This window comes from Pinus tabuliformis, chromosome J, assembly GCF_031772625.1.
Source record: "Pinus tabuliformis cultivar Carrire ecotype Pingquan chromosome J, CPIR1, whole genome shotgun sequence".
NCBI lineage: Eukaryota > Viridiplantae > Streptophyta > Pinopsida > Pinales > Pinaceae > Pinus > Pinus tabuliformis.
In genome coordinates, this window is record NC_142295.1 from 1,351,835,538 (window position 1) to 1,351,850,832 (window position 15,295).

Sequence of the window (15,295 nt, forward strand, 5' to 3'; positions counted from 1 at the left end):
GGGTAGAGAGGTCATTTTTTGGGTTTTTTTGACCTCCTGAGGACTCAAAACTGGCCCAAACTTCTTGGCCATGCACCAACAATCATGATTTTCCATGGAAAATCCAAAAATGCAAACCTTTTGTCATTTGGAGCTCCCTATTGTAAGCGCGCGCCAGGTGGCGCGGTGCACAGGGAGAAAAACCCTGTTTTTTGCACAAAAATTTCCAAAAACACCAAAAATGCCCCAAATTTCTTGAAATTTGGGCTGGAGCTTCCTTATCAAGTGTTATTCTGGGCCAAAGAGGCTTCGGCCAATATCTGAAGTCGATCGAGCTCCCTTTGCCTCTTTTGCTTCTTGATTGCCTTCCTCAATTTCGCCTTCAAATTCCTGATTCGGGCCTTGCACACTTTGTTTCGCGCCATGTAGTGGAAAGCCATGTGTCTCAGTAATGCATGGTCCTTGTCGGCCTTGTCCAGCAGCCTCTCTAAGTGCATGTTAACTCTCTCGAGATTGGCCTCCCGATCCTCATTAATCTCTTGCTCCAATGACATGAGCTCAACTCTTCTCCTTTGCGCGGCTTGGCGATTCTCGCGAATGTTTTGTAGCTCCATGATCGCTTGCTGATCCTCAAGCTGTTTGTTCCTCTGCTCCAGATATTTCATGTTCCATTTGGCTCTTTCCAAATCAAGGGACAAGGCTTGAATCTCTGCTTACTGCTCCTAGATGATCTCTTTAAGTTGTGCACTTGTCGGATCTGTATCTGTATCATCATCATGAAGGAGAAAGAATTCGGTCTCTCGTTCACCTGATGGCTCACCTGAAGGCCCCTCATCCTGCATTGGCTCCTTGCCTTTGTATTGTTCCTGTGATGCTGATGGAGGAAGTGAGGCCCCTTCCACCCCGGGTGGAGATAACACTCGCTTTGCCGCTGCAAACAAACGTTTGGTGCCTTTCTGATATGTGATGAAAACCGGCACACTAGCAGTCTCATGGCGCTCATACCGATGAGAAGTTTCACCCTCATGCTTAACCTCTATTACTCTCTGTGAAGCTCTGAAGAAATCACGCGAGATGAAATCATCCCAAGTGATGCCCTGCAATCCAAGCTGATGAACCACCAAAATCTTAATAAGAGCAAAATGATAGACACTGTTAAGTTGTTGCTGAGGTGTTTTGCGTTGTATAAAGGTGGTCATCCTCTCTATGTTCCGGCAAATGAAATACGGAATTTTCATCATCCGTACCCTGGTGAAATGCATGAGCAACCTGATGTGATAAGCATAAAGACGAGAGAATCGCCCCTCACAGCTGAAATATTTCATGATCAATCTCATTAGTGGAGCATATTCATCCTTTAGATATCAGAATGGGAACACTCTCTTGAGATGCCTTAAGAAACTAGTTTTGATGTATGGCTCATAATGCTGCCGGTCAATCTTCTTTTTCTTGTGCCATGGTTCACCAATGTTCGGTATACCGGTTGCCAATGAGACAGATTCTGGTGTAAGTGTGAAGGTGACACCAGCCAAGATAGCTTGATCTCCATGCAAGTGCAACACAAAAAGATGAGCCAACTCATGATGAAATTGTACACTTGCCACCTTTTGAAAAAACTCATAGCATGACTGATGCTAAAAACATGACATAGCAAGAGGACAGGCCTGCAATTCTGTAAGGGTGGTCGGTTCCTCTATCTCATGTCTGCCACTTTTATGAGGCCTCCGGGGTGTCTGTTCTTCCAAGGGAGAGTCACTTTGGGTTTCTACCTCATAGTCTGATGAATGCTCAGATGCCATGACTGCTATACAAAATACCCTGAAGACAAGATGACTGTTGTGTATGAATTGTGCTTGAACTGCCCTTTTTGATGTGTTGAAATCTGCCACCAAGGGGAAAATGCAACAAGGGACTGTTAGGAAGGGGAATAATATGAAGGGATTAGGGACTATGAGGAGGGATTTTATTTAGGGAGTAGGGAGTTTAGGAGATTTTATATAGGGTAGGGTTTGGGGTGTTAGGAAAATTTATATGGGGTAGGGTTTGGGGTTTTACCTTTGACAAATGTGCGGAGGGGATAGGGAATAGGATTTTAGTAGCATTTTAGGATAGGGAGGAATAGAAAAAGTGGAATAGGGAAGAAGGGAATGAGGGGAAGAAGGGAATGAGGGAAAGAAGGAAAAATGAAATGGGGGAAGAACCTTAGCACCAACACAATGACTTTGTAACCCTAACAGCATTTGCTTTGATGATTTTAAGTGGTAGGGTTTAAGAGTTTTTGTGCAACCATAAGCCACCATTTACTATCATCATACTAACATAAAAATGGATGAAACACTGAGAGATTGACCCCACCTGGCAAATTCAAGGGATTGAAGGTGATTGGTTGCAAATTCTGAGCAAAATCGGGCTTCTATGTATATGTGCCGCGCCAAGAACCCAGTGCGTCACGCTCTCTGTGTGCGTTGCACCCGTTTGAATTAGCACTGGGCGGAAATCCCCAGTGCGTCGCGCGCTCTATGTGCATCGCGCTCCTCCACCTGTGCGTCGCGCTCCAATTCTTAACACAGTCACGGCCTTTCCAAACGACAGTTTGCTCTCCAACCTCCAAATTCGACTTTGCAATAAGATTTCTTGAATGTAACTTGACACAAATGATTTATATAACTTGGAGAAATATGTTGCAAGAGTTGGATTTGATTTTTTCTTCCTCCAAAACCCATTTTGTAATGTTTTCACTTTGGCACTTTTTCACAATTAATACAACTCTGCTTTTCACACTTCCCTTTGATTTCTTTGACTAAAATGATGAAAATTTTGGAAAATTTTTGTAGGGGTAGCCGACATGGAATTTGGCTAAGGAGACCAGGGCTGCGCTTGGAGAAATCCACTAAGAAACTTTTGAAAATTTTTACAAATGACAAATTGTTGACTTTTCTTCAAAACAGAGTTTTGAAGAACAGTCGTATTCTATCAACATGACGATGAAAATCTTTGAATCACAACTTCATAAGAGCCTCCCTTTGACCTTGCTGGCTTTATTGGACATTGTTTAGAGACCTAATGACTAATCCCTAGACTTAATGACCGAAATGACTCTCGTCCACTAAAAGATCAAACATTGACTGTCATGGACTTTAATACATATTGATGAAAAGACCTAAGCCAGCAGGTACAAGACATGAGGGAAATGAATGGTAAGGCCCTTCCATTAGGTTATGGCATGCCCCTAGTGGAATGCAGCTGAGTGAATGGAGCGAGACACCTAAAAATGAAATGCAGAAAGAGTTTTGATCTCTGACGGAGGACTGACAAGACCGACTCTAACATTGGCTCCAATGGGGGATGGTAGCTCCTTGGAGGTGCCAAGAACGGCAGATCTTTGGGAGAGCAGACAGTGCCTTCGTCCATTGGGCTATGGAGTCATCATTTCGACAAACGACACGCAACTCTTGACTCATTTATTGACTGAAACTTGACTCGGACTGACTCAAATTTGGACTTAAAATGACTCAAAGACTGACTAGACAAACTCAAACCAAAACTGAAATAAAATGGTATTTACAGTGACAATGGAAACAGTAGAAACAACTCAGAAGTGGTACCGCTTGAGCAGCCGACCATTGATTGGCCCTCCTGGACAATCTTCCCCGTTCATTTCCTTCAGAAGAAAGGCATTCTGACCCCGATATGCTGCAATCTTGAAGGGACCTTTCCAGAGATTCTCAAATTTACCGTGCTTACCCTTTTCCTCATTCCTTGCATCCCACTTCAGTACTACATCATCCAGCTGAAATTTGTCCGCCTTTGCTTTTCTATCATAAATTTTCTTAATTTTCTCCTGCAACTTGGATGTTTTTTGGAAGACTTCTTCTCTGGTCTGCTGCAAATGGATCATCTAATTCAATCTTCTTTGCATAGGATCATCTTCACTTCTGGCTTCCTGAAGAAGTTTGACTACCGGGGCTGCGAGAGAGGTAGGAAACAAGGCATCAACTCCATACACAAGCTCAAAGGGGGACATACCAATGGATTTCTTCTGACTGACCCGATTTGCCCAAAGTGCATTTACCAACCTCTTATGCCAGCTCTTCTTGTTGATTTCCAGCAGCTTCTTAATGATGTTGACCAAAGATTTGTTAGAGGACTCCGCCAATCCATTGCCTTGCGGATGATAGGCAGTTGAGTGACCCAAAATGATGTGATATTTATGACAAAACTCTACCATCCTTTTCGATTTGAAATTTGTTGCGTTATCAGTGATTAACTTATTCAGGCAACCAAAGCGAGACAAGATGTTATTTTCGAGGAATGAAATAATTACCGCATATGTAGCTTGTCTGGTGGGAATTGCTTCAATCCATTTCGTGAAGTAATCTGTTGCTGTGAGAATCCATCGATGCTGACCAGAAGAAGCGGGATGAATTTCACCAATGAAATCCAACCCCCATTGCTGAAAAGGGGCACTCACCTCAATGGGCTTAAGCGGCAAAGGCTGTAATTTCTGCCTTCCTTCAAAAATCTGGCATTTATGACAGCTCTTGACAACCTTATACACATCATCAAACAATGTTGGTCAATAGTATCCCGCTCTCAAAACTTTATTTGTCGTTGTTTTCCAAAAAAGGTGACCACCACAATCTCCTTCGTGGAAATCCTCCATGACCTTCTTTGCTTCTTCTTCCACCAAACAATTCAAAAGAACACCACCGGGATCTTTCCAATAAAGTGCAAAATTTACAATGCAAAACTTGGCAGCCTTTAATTTGAGAGCTCTAGCTTTGTTTCTCGTCATGCCGGGTGGTGGTGACAAATTTTGAAGCACATATATGATGTCTGAATACCACGGAGAAAGAGCAAACATTTCAGATACCTGAATTGACGAACCTTCCTCATTCTCATCAGACATAGCAATTATCATATTTGTCTAAGGCGTGCAAGTTTGATTCGGCCATTAACTTTGCTAATCCCTATCCTTTAACCAGCTTTGTGGGATTTATCTCCACATCATATTCTAACAAAGTTGTGATCCACTTGCCTCGTCTTCCTTCCGGATCGGTCTGCACTAAAACATATTTAACAGCAGCGTTAGGAACATAAGCCAAAATATGAGAATGCAGAATGTATACCTGAAAATCTTTCAATGCTTTCACAAGTGCAAGGGCTTGCTTCTCAATGATGTTGTACTTTAAGGCTGCATCTCTTATAGTCCAGCTGAAGAAAGCAATTGGTCTTTCGTGATCATCTCTTTTCTGCATCAACACCGCTGCCATAGTATGCTCTGAAGCGAATGAAAACAATATAAAATCCTGAGTGTATTCCGGGCTAATTAGAACTGGAGATGAGGAAAGAGCCAATTTGACTAAATTGAAAGATTTTACAGCCTCTTCCGTCCACTTCACTTGGCTGTCCTTTTTAAGCATGTTTGTGATCTCTCTTAGGTGCTCAACAAGATTAGGTACAAAGTGGCGTAAAAAATTCATTTTACCATTGAACGATTGAATCTCCTTCTTATTCCGAGGCAGATCAATTTGTTGAATTGCTTGCACACGTGCAGGATCGATATGAATGCCATCTTTTGAGATAATGTGCCCAAGTAGTTTGCCCTCCTCCATGGCAAAAAAGCTCTTTTTCGGATTCAGCGATAGACCATATTTTCTGCACTTTTGAAAGACAGTTTTCAGATGATACATGTGTTCTTCATCAGATTTGGAAAACACCGTCAGATCATCAAGGTATACAACCAAAAAGACATCCTTCTCATTTGCGAAAGCCAAGTCCATTGCCCGTTGAAAGGTGGCACCCGCGTTCTTCAAACCGAAAGGCATTTTAGCGTAATGAAAAGTTCCCCATGGAGTAGTGAATGTTGTCTTGTCTCGGTCATCTTCATGGACTAAAATTTGGTTATATCCAGAATAACCATCAAGTAGTGACATACGAGATGCCCCAACTACTCGCTGAATTTTATGATCCATTTTGGGTAGTGGATAGTTATCTTTCAATGAAACTTTATTGAGATTCCTAAAATCGATGGACAAGCAAATCTCGCCTATCTTCTTCCGCACGGGCACCAAATTGGAGATCCAATCCGAAAATCTGATGGGAACGATGATTCCTGATTTGTATAACCTGTTTATCTCCTTTTCAATTGATGGCAGCAGTTTTGGATTTAGCCTTCTCAACTTCTGTCTAAAAGGTTTCTGATTAGGCTTAATGGGTATAGTGTGCTGAATGATATTAGTATCATATGTCTTCAAGTCAGAATAATCCCAAGCAAACACGTCAGCAAATGAAGACAGCAAACTGATATATTTGGCTTTCATCTTTTGTGGCAATGCTTTAGACAGTTTTACCATTTTAGGATTAGCAGCTGTTCTGATATTGACCTCTTCAACACCCTTCTCTATTGGCTGCAATGTTGGTTTGTGGGCTACGTCATCTTGATCAAAGAGTTCTTCTAAAGGTATCAAGCCTTTAGGGATGATGTTATCCTTCAGCTGCAATACGTCCATTTGATTGATCTGCACCTCATCTTTGCCATCATCATTTTCTTCATCAATTGAGGTCTCTTTGAACTTACCTTTGTTTTGCAGAAAATCATCAATCTCCTCATCATCTTGGAAGACTTGCCAATACCTCTGATTGTCGGGGACAGTCGGACGATGCTTGACATGGATTTCGAATTTATTACTGGAGTTCATTGGAATCTTCAAACTACTGGCTGCCTTAGCAAGAGCATCAGCAATGCTGTTTTGAACACAAGGCACACATGTCAAGGTATATTCTAAAAATAATTTCAGGATGTCTGGGACTTGCATTTCAGTAAGCCCGCATCCGAGGATGCTTTGCTTGATATTCGCCTCTGACCTATTTAATCACCAATTCGGAGTCGCCATATACTGCAATCCTCTTAGCATTCAGCTTTCACAGAATCTTTAGGCCAACAATCAGAGCTTCATATTCAGCCTCATTGTTTGAACAATCAAAAGCTAATTTGTAAGAGCATACCCGCACATTACTAGGCACCTTGTTCGGGGCGGAAAAAGGATTACGTACCCAAATACCAATTCCAGCACCATCATTTCCCACTGCACCGTCGAAATCCATGGTCCACAAACCTTCTTCCTCTTCTTCCAAGTGCCGAAATTCTGCTAGCTCTATTTTTCCTACTTGCTGTCCATTATCTTCAGCTGATTTCTCAATGGTGTTTTGTTGTTCTCGTCCTTCTTTCTTCAAAACTTCTGTGAAATTTTCTACTATTTCTGGAATACTTTCTGCTTCAACTAACTGACTATCTACATCATTAAAACTATCTGAATACAAAACAAAAGACTCTAGATCTGTATGTACATAATTAATTGGATGATTAATGGGTTTCTCCTTGCTTGTAATCATGTATTTCACTTTTTGTTCCCGATACAGTTTTCTCATCTGGCCAAACACCGGAATTGTTTCATAGGAGAAATCTAGTTGTAATGTCCCTTTTAATTTTGCTGCCCAAGACCTAGAAAGAAGCATGCCGAACCTGGGAAGAATATCCTCTACCACAATATCCATCAAAACATTCTTCACTGGGATTTGATCCAGACTTACAACCAAGTCTTTGATGAGCCCGATACATCTTACTCTGTTGGAATCAAACGAATAGAGATCATGGTATTTCTAGGTGATGTCCAAACCCAGCTTATCCATGATAGCCTTGGGCATGAGATTGTGAGAAGCTCCAGAATCGAACATGGCATTGTGTAACACAAAATCATGCAATCTTAAACTGATATAAAAAGGTGGCACATCATTATCTAGAGACTCACCATTCAACGTTGGCCCAAAAATCATTTCGGGTTGATCATCTTCGACATTCACCATATCAGACATTGGATCACACTTCAAAATCTTAGAAACTGTCCCTCTATAACTGTTGTTCTTCATTATTTCAGTCAAGGGAATGGATACCTTCAATTTAGAAATTTCATTCTCTAGACTAAAGACAGAAGTCTTTTCTACCTCTTTGACTGGGACTTCTTTCCTCTCCTTTTCTCTTGATACAATTTGCTAATTTGATTTTTCTGCTGATGGTGAATTGCTGCTGTCAGGTCCAAGTGCCTCTTTGCCTTTCTTTAGTGCAACTGACGAATAATTCTTTGATGCTGAAACTTCCTTCCTCTTCTAAATTGGGTCAACTGGCACATCTCTGTTTCTAAGTGAATATTGTCACTGCTGAGCAGACAGAGCATTCATATAGCCCCTTTGATACTCCTCTGATTCTTCTTCCAAAACTATGTCACTTGCTAGAATGAAATCTGCGTCTTTGTGTGCAGTTGAACTTTCCGCATACTCCTCCTCTTCAGTAATGTAAGTAGGCAGATCATCTGGAGTAAAGAAGTGGTTCTCTTCCCCTATTACCTTCCCTTCCTCATCAGAGTCTGGTCCATTCACAAAATTTTGCTGAAGAGGTGTCTGTACTAGCTACTGCGCTATTTGATCTTGGGCTCGTTGATCTCTCTGCCTTATCCTATATTGTGGCTGCTGCTGGCCACGGAAGTTAGGATTTCTAACTTGTGGCTCAAGTTTGTCGAGTTTCACCCTTTCAAGCATCTGCTCTACCTTCTTGAGTAATTGATCCATCGAGGAAGACTCTTCCTTGACTGTGACCTTCTTTTCTGCTTTCGCTCTAGCTCTCTTGGACAACAGATTTGCTTCAACGCTGACCGCGATTTTCTGCATGTCTTCCATTGTATCTAGCTCTCTCTCTCTCAGTTGATAAGCCATGTCAGCATCAAAACCATCCGGAAATTTCATCATGGCTAGTCCCACAGGTGGCCTTAGATGATCAGGAATTTCATTATAAATGGAATTGAATCTAATGCAGTAGTCTTGGACCGACTCACCAGCATTTCGTTTGATCTGCTCATACTCAGCAAGAATCTGAAGAGGATTCTTTTTCACTTCCTAGCGGTCTAAAAATTGTCTTTGCAGTTCGGCCAAGGTAGCGTTATGTGCAACCGGCAAACCTCTAAACCATTTCCTAACTTCACCTGCAAATGTCTGTACAAAGAGTCTCATTGCTACATTTTCTGCATCGATCTCATGAAGGTCATAGAAATCTGCCATTCTGTCTACATGTTGCTGAGCGGTAACGCTGTGAGGGGCACCATCAAACAAAGGGATTTTGCTTTGATAATCTGCGGGCATATCATCTAGAACTTGAGGCAGCACAAGAGGTGCAAAACAGGCAGCCATCACTCTTGGTGGGTTTGGTCTTGGAGGTGTTGGATGGGTGTGTGCAGTTTGTAGGGAATTAACAATTTGAGTTTGAAGCTTTGTCGTAATATAATTATCAATTGAACGGTTAGCCCTTTCAGTTTCTAGGTCAACAAGAAATTGTGGATTGGGGACAGTATAGTCAACAGCGCTTTCAGATTTGGTCTCGAACAATGATATTTCAAACTGTTCATCAAACTCAAGCTCTTCAAGATACTCAAAAATGTCAGGACATGAATGGGATTTGAACACGGGAGTTATAGAGCTCTCTTGACGAAGGAGTCTTGGAATCAAATTGGGGTTTTCGTAGATATGAGGAGGATCAGGATCTGGATTGGATCTGGTATATCTTTTTGAAGCCAGCGTGCTATTTCCAAAAAATCAGCAAGACATGAACAACTTACTCAGCCTATCAAATCCTAAACTTATTATCCGGAAGCTTAGAATTATCAGAAGTATGGGGTGTTCATAGGTTAAGCCTCCCGTTTACGCAACGGAGAAGACTAACAAACAAAGAATTTTTTCCCCAGCGGAGTCGCCACTATGTTAGGGCCTAAATCTGCCTTAGGCTGAGGGAAGGCAAAATTTAGGGTAACCACAAACCACGCTCAGTCTGGTAGCTAGCCCTACCAGAACAGGAGAGGGCTCTCTCCGGGTCACACTCAGGAAAATGAACAATAGGGTCTGAGATGACTCAAAAATGAATACTGATTTTAGGCTAGTAAATAGATATGAAAGAGGTAATTTGTTTGAATGACTGAATTTTCTGGGCTATATGGGGCCAATAGGACCGCATGAGCTGGGAAATTAAATCAATGACACAGATTGTTTCATGAGGCAAGAGAGGCAGGAAGTTTAGCAATCAAATTTGAATAATATGGAGTGGAAAGATAGTTAAGAGGCTGAAAAGGGCATATGTGATGAATCCTTTTCAGACAGAAGAAACCACACAGAACATGAACGCTTTCCCAAGGCGGAGCAGTAAACTGAATTCTACCTTTCTTACTTAAAAGCATTCAGTTGGGAGTGATGAGGTGAGGGGATACTTAGTTGCAACACAAAACCCTAGCAGCAATCTCCTTGGCAAATTTTGAAGAGATAGGGTTTGTTTTCTTTAACACACTTCACCATTCATCAAACACCATCAACAACCATCAATCTTGGATGAAAAACCATGAGAGAAGTTCAACCTACTTGTACCAATGGAAATCCATGCATTTTGGGGCAATCTTGGAGAAAATTTTAAAAAAAAATCAGCCTTGGCAGCTCTATGCGCCGCGCCTTCCCAGTGCGCCGCGCCAGTGTAAATTTACACTGGAAATTTTCTCCCAGTGCGCCGCGCCTCCCCTGTGCACTGCGCCTTTTTCCAGGTGACTTTTGGAGGCCTTCCCGGTGTCCAAATTGGGTGCAGGATAGCTCATTGGAAAGGTATTTGAGTCTACTTTCCAACCCAATCCGAATTTTTCAATTTGGAGTTCATTTTCTCTATAAAAATTAAAATCTCCCAAGACTGGTCAAAATGTGCCAAATGAGACTGCCTCAAGGCAGAGTGCTGTTACAATCAACTTTTGAATGCCTTTCTCAACTCCAAATTTAGCTCATGATAGCTAATTGGAAATATATTTGTGTCTATTTATCATTTGACTCATCAATCAAGTCATTTGGCCAACCGAGCTAGGAGAAAACTTGATTTTCCCAAGGTCACTTCAGAGGTGCATCAATTCTCCCGAGGCAATTGTATTTTTGACATTTCTCTAAAACCATGACACCTGTGTAAAAAGTGAAGGAGGTTTTTCTTCCTTGGCTTATTTTGGACAAAAACCTCTCTCATTTTTCCCAAATTCATCTTTTATTGCTCATAAACATCATTGGAGTAAAACCTATCCCGATGTGTGGAACAAGAGATTTGTCGAAATGAAGCGAAATGAAGGGGATAAGCGGCTTCTAAATTCTTGGTAAAATTCTTGGAAGTAGGGAGGTATTTTAAGAAGCAGGGGAAAGTGAAATTTCAAATATTGAGTGAGGGGAAAGGGTCCAAAAATGCAAAACACAGGTCCAACCTAGAAAATTGCCAAGTTGTAGCAAGAAACTAGGGTTTGTGCGAAAATGAGGAATTTGGGGGATCTCAGTGATGGGAAGTGTTTGATAAGGTAATTTAAGGATAGGGGAAGGTGTATGAACATCAGGATACAAGTTTTTCCGATGATTTGACCATCCAAGAGAAATTGCCTTCAAAACCCTAGGAGAGGGAAATGACCTTACCTAGGCACAACTGAAGCATGAACAAGGTGTAAAATGACCCAGTGGAACTTGACATGATAATTAAAACCCTATGAATGATGGTACACTCAGCTGAATGGTTACATGGATTGACATTTGGACAACTTTGACAGGAATAAAAGCAAACCCTAGATCTAATACCTAGTGACCAAATTTTGCTTGAAGACTTATTGAAATGACAAAATTTGACCTTGACACTCTGAGACCACTTTGTAAGAGCAAATTTGATCACTGGAGGAAGGCTACAAAGACTGACACTAACATGTACAACCACATGGACCAACAGTTGAGGTAAACATTTTAATTCCTAATATTTTAACTTTTTCTTTTTTTAAGTTAAACATATATGCTAATTAATTTGTAGACTAATTATAATTTGTCCATGCCATTGTGTACATAGGCCCATATGCAAAGTGTTGTTGATGTTGTTGTTATGTGGAGACATGAGTGGGATGTTGGGTTTAGAGGCACTGATGATGCGAGTCCATCGATGCAGGCCCTAATCATTGAGCCACATGCATGGGAGCACCAAACCCAGATTCATTAGACCCCATCCTATCTGACTTGCATTTGGACTCGACTAAGTTTAGTAGATTCATGTATATGTCGTTACAAATGTGGTTCAAAATCATTCATTTCCATATTGTTTATTTGGTACCAATAATGATCTAATTAGTTTGAATTTGAATGTGTTATATTGCAATACCAGCTTAAGGACACTTAATTTGCACAGCAAAACTCACATAGGAGTTTTGGTGGTACTTAGAGTGGTTAGTTTGTATATTTTCAGGCCCATTTCATAGGGCACATTCACATGTGATACATAATTTGTAATAGTTTCATACATGGACAATTTATGGATGTACATGGACATTATTTTAGTTTATGGATGCTTATTATTTCAATTTATGGATTTGTATTAATTTTTTTTATGGAAGCTCATTAATTTTTTGAAGTTTATGGATTTGTTAAAATTATTTCACTAATTAATATATATATATATATATATATATATATATATATAGACACTGCAGGAGGGTTTAAAGAAAATGGCCGCCGCAACAGCAACTCGCCCCTCCGCCGCTGGAATAGACAGGAATAAGGTCATCGTGCAGCTGTTGCAGAACAAGCAAATAGGCAAAGAAGTTTATCAGCGACGGGGGAATTGTTACCTTCTTCTGGAAGATAAGAGATATATTGTAGATCTGGAACACGGTGCAGTGGATCAAGATTTTGGAGCATACAGGACAAATGCGTCGTTCTACAGATCACATTCCCCTCCCAATCTGATGCAAACATGACAGATCCGACACCCTGGGGCTGTAGCAATGTCAAATTCAACGAAGCACGCCCAGAAACAGAGCGGAGGGTTTTTAAACTCATCGTTTTGGCATCTCCAAAAGCATACAGTCATACGCTGGCTCAGATCCAAGGACAAGAAGCCCATGGTGACCATAATCCCGAGGTAAGGGAGCGTAAACTTAGGTTTTTTGCATATCAGACCTCGGATCTGTTCCATTACGCTGCAGATCTTGTTGCCCATCTATTCGAGCGAGCGCCATTGAGCCCAGAATGGGCATCTTTTTTCTTGATCCGTGGCACGGTGCCCAGATCGATCCATGGGCTCTCCGATCTAGACCTTTGTACTGTAGAGCGACCCCCACTCTGGTCAGATCTGGTAACCTACTCACTGTTTGGAGAAGAGAAAAAGACGGATAATAGAACCTCAGAGTTAGATCTGCACATGACAGATCTGGAAGCTTCTGCTCCTGAAGCGCCCAAGGAGAATCTAAACAATCTCTTTATCAGATCCATGGAGGGGAACACAATATGTATCAGGATAGGAAGCTGGGAGGAGATAAAAACGCTCAAACAGAGGATACAAGAAAGGACAGGCATCCCACCCTGCAAACAAATCCTGATCTACATAGGAAAAATACTACAGGAGGAGCACAAACTAAACAAATATGGCATAGGCAAAGACTCAACCATTTACCTCAGCACAAGAATCCGCGGAGGAAGTCCAGGCACGAGCTCAAAAGGAACTGTTTCCTTCAAAGATGCAGTGAAAGGGAAGAAGGAAACACAAGCACATACAGATCTGCAAGTTACAATACCCGGACCCTACATTGTCGAGCAAACAGCACAAAACCCTGCAATAACAATTTCTGCACCTGAGGTAAATGAAATACATGAGGATTATTTAACCAAAGCTGTGATATGCAGGTTCAATGGTTTTTGGCCCAAGCCGGAAGCCCTTCGTCAATGGATATACTCCATATGGACAGCAAACTGCGACATCCATCTCTGTTCTAAAGGGTTTTTTATTGTCAAATTTGACACAGTAAATGACAAAGAATATGCATTGAATGAGGGACCATGGTTCTGGGGAAATGCTGGACTGTTTTTGACACCCTGGTTCCCAGAATTCGATCCGAATACTATGGTGGTCTCCAAAATGCCTGTGTGGGTAAAATTATACAATCTACCCCTACACTTTTGGCATTTCAAAGTATTAGCAGACATTGGCAACACATTGGGGAAATTTTTAAAAGCAGATAATGACCGCCTCTCCAAGGACATCTACACATTTGCCAGGATCTGTGTGGAGGTGGATCTCAGCCAAGGATTACCAGATCACATCCTCTTACTACACAATGAAAAGCAATGGGCACAACCGCTTGATTATGAAAACACAGCCTTTAGATGTCGCATATGTCGTCAAACTGGCCATCTACAAAGTATATGCCCTCAAAACAAAAAAGACAAGAAAAGAAGACAGCCACCAAAGCCGAAAGGATGGCAGTTTTCAGCCACAGACGACATAGCAGAAGAAGAAAACACAGAAGATATCAACATATCTCAAGAAGCAGAATATACAGGAAATAATACAGAACACAGCCCACAGAATGATGAAAAACAGATGGGGTCTGCAATAGTGCAAACCAATCCACAGCAGCAAAGCGAGAAATACAGCCCAGCACAAGAAATTGGAGGCAACAAGCGAGCACACTCAACAGAAAGCTCAGATTCTGAAAAAGAAATTTCAAACGAAGCACACATGGCAATTGTAATAGCCACACCCAACAATGAAGGTTGGCGGAAAGTGGAAAAAAAGAAAGGTAGAAAAGCATAGTTTAGGCTGAAAATCTTTTTTAGATCCTGAAGCACAGGACAAGTTTTGATAAAGCATATGCTGATTCAGCATCTACAACATGTAATTTTAATCAATATGAATAAAATTACGATTTTTCCAGGGGAAAAATATATATATATATATATATATATATATATATGTATTATAACTTTTATTAATAAAATATAACAATTTTGATTTCGAGTTTCATAGACTAAGAAAATAACTACAATATTAAGTTATGATGCAAGTCACTTTGATACTTAAAATGAACTAAAATATATCATGTATAAGTTTAATATTGAACATGGAAATAATTACAATCATGCTTCATATTTGCTTATAGAAAGTGTATTTTAGTGTAATCAACATGTATGTCATTACAATTTTCAATTTTAAAAATAAATTATTTGAATTATAAATCCATCTATATTATAATAAATATATATATATATATATATATATATATATATATATATATATATATATATATATATATATATATATATATATAGATATATTATATATATATATATATATATATATATATATATATATATGAAATTTTTTGTGACTCACCCATGCATGGACAACTTTTAAATATTTCAATCAATTTCTTATCTCAGTGTTCAATTAAAA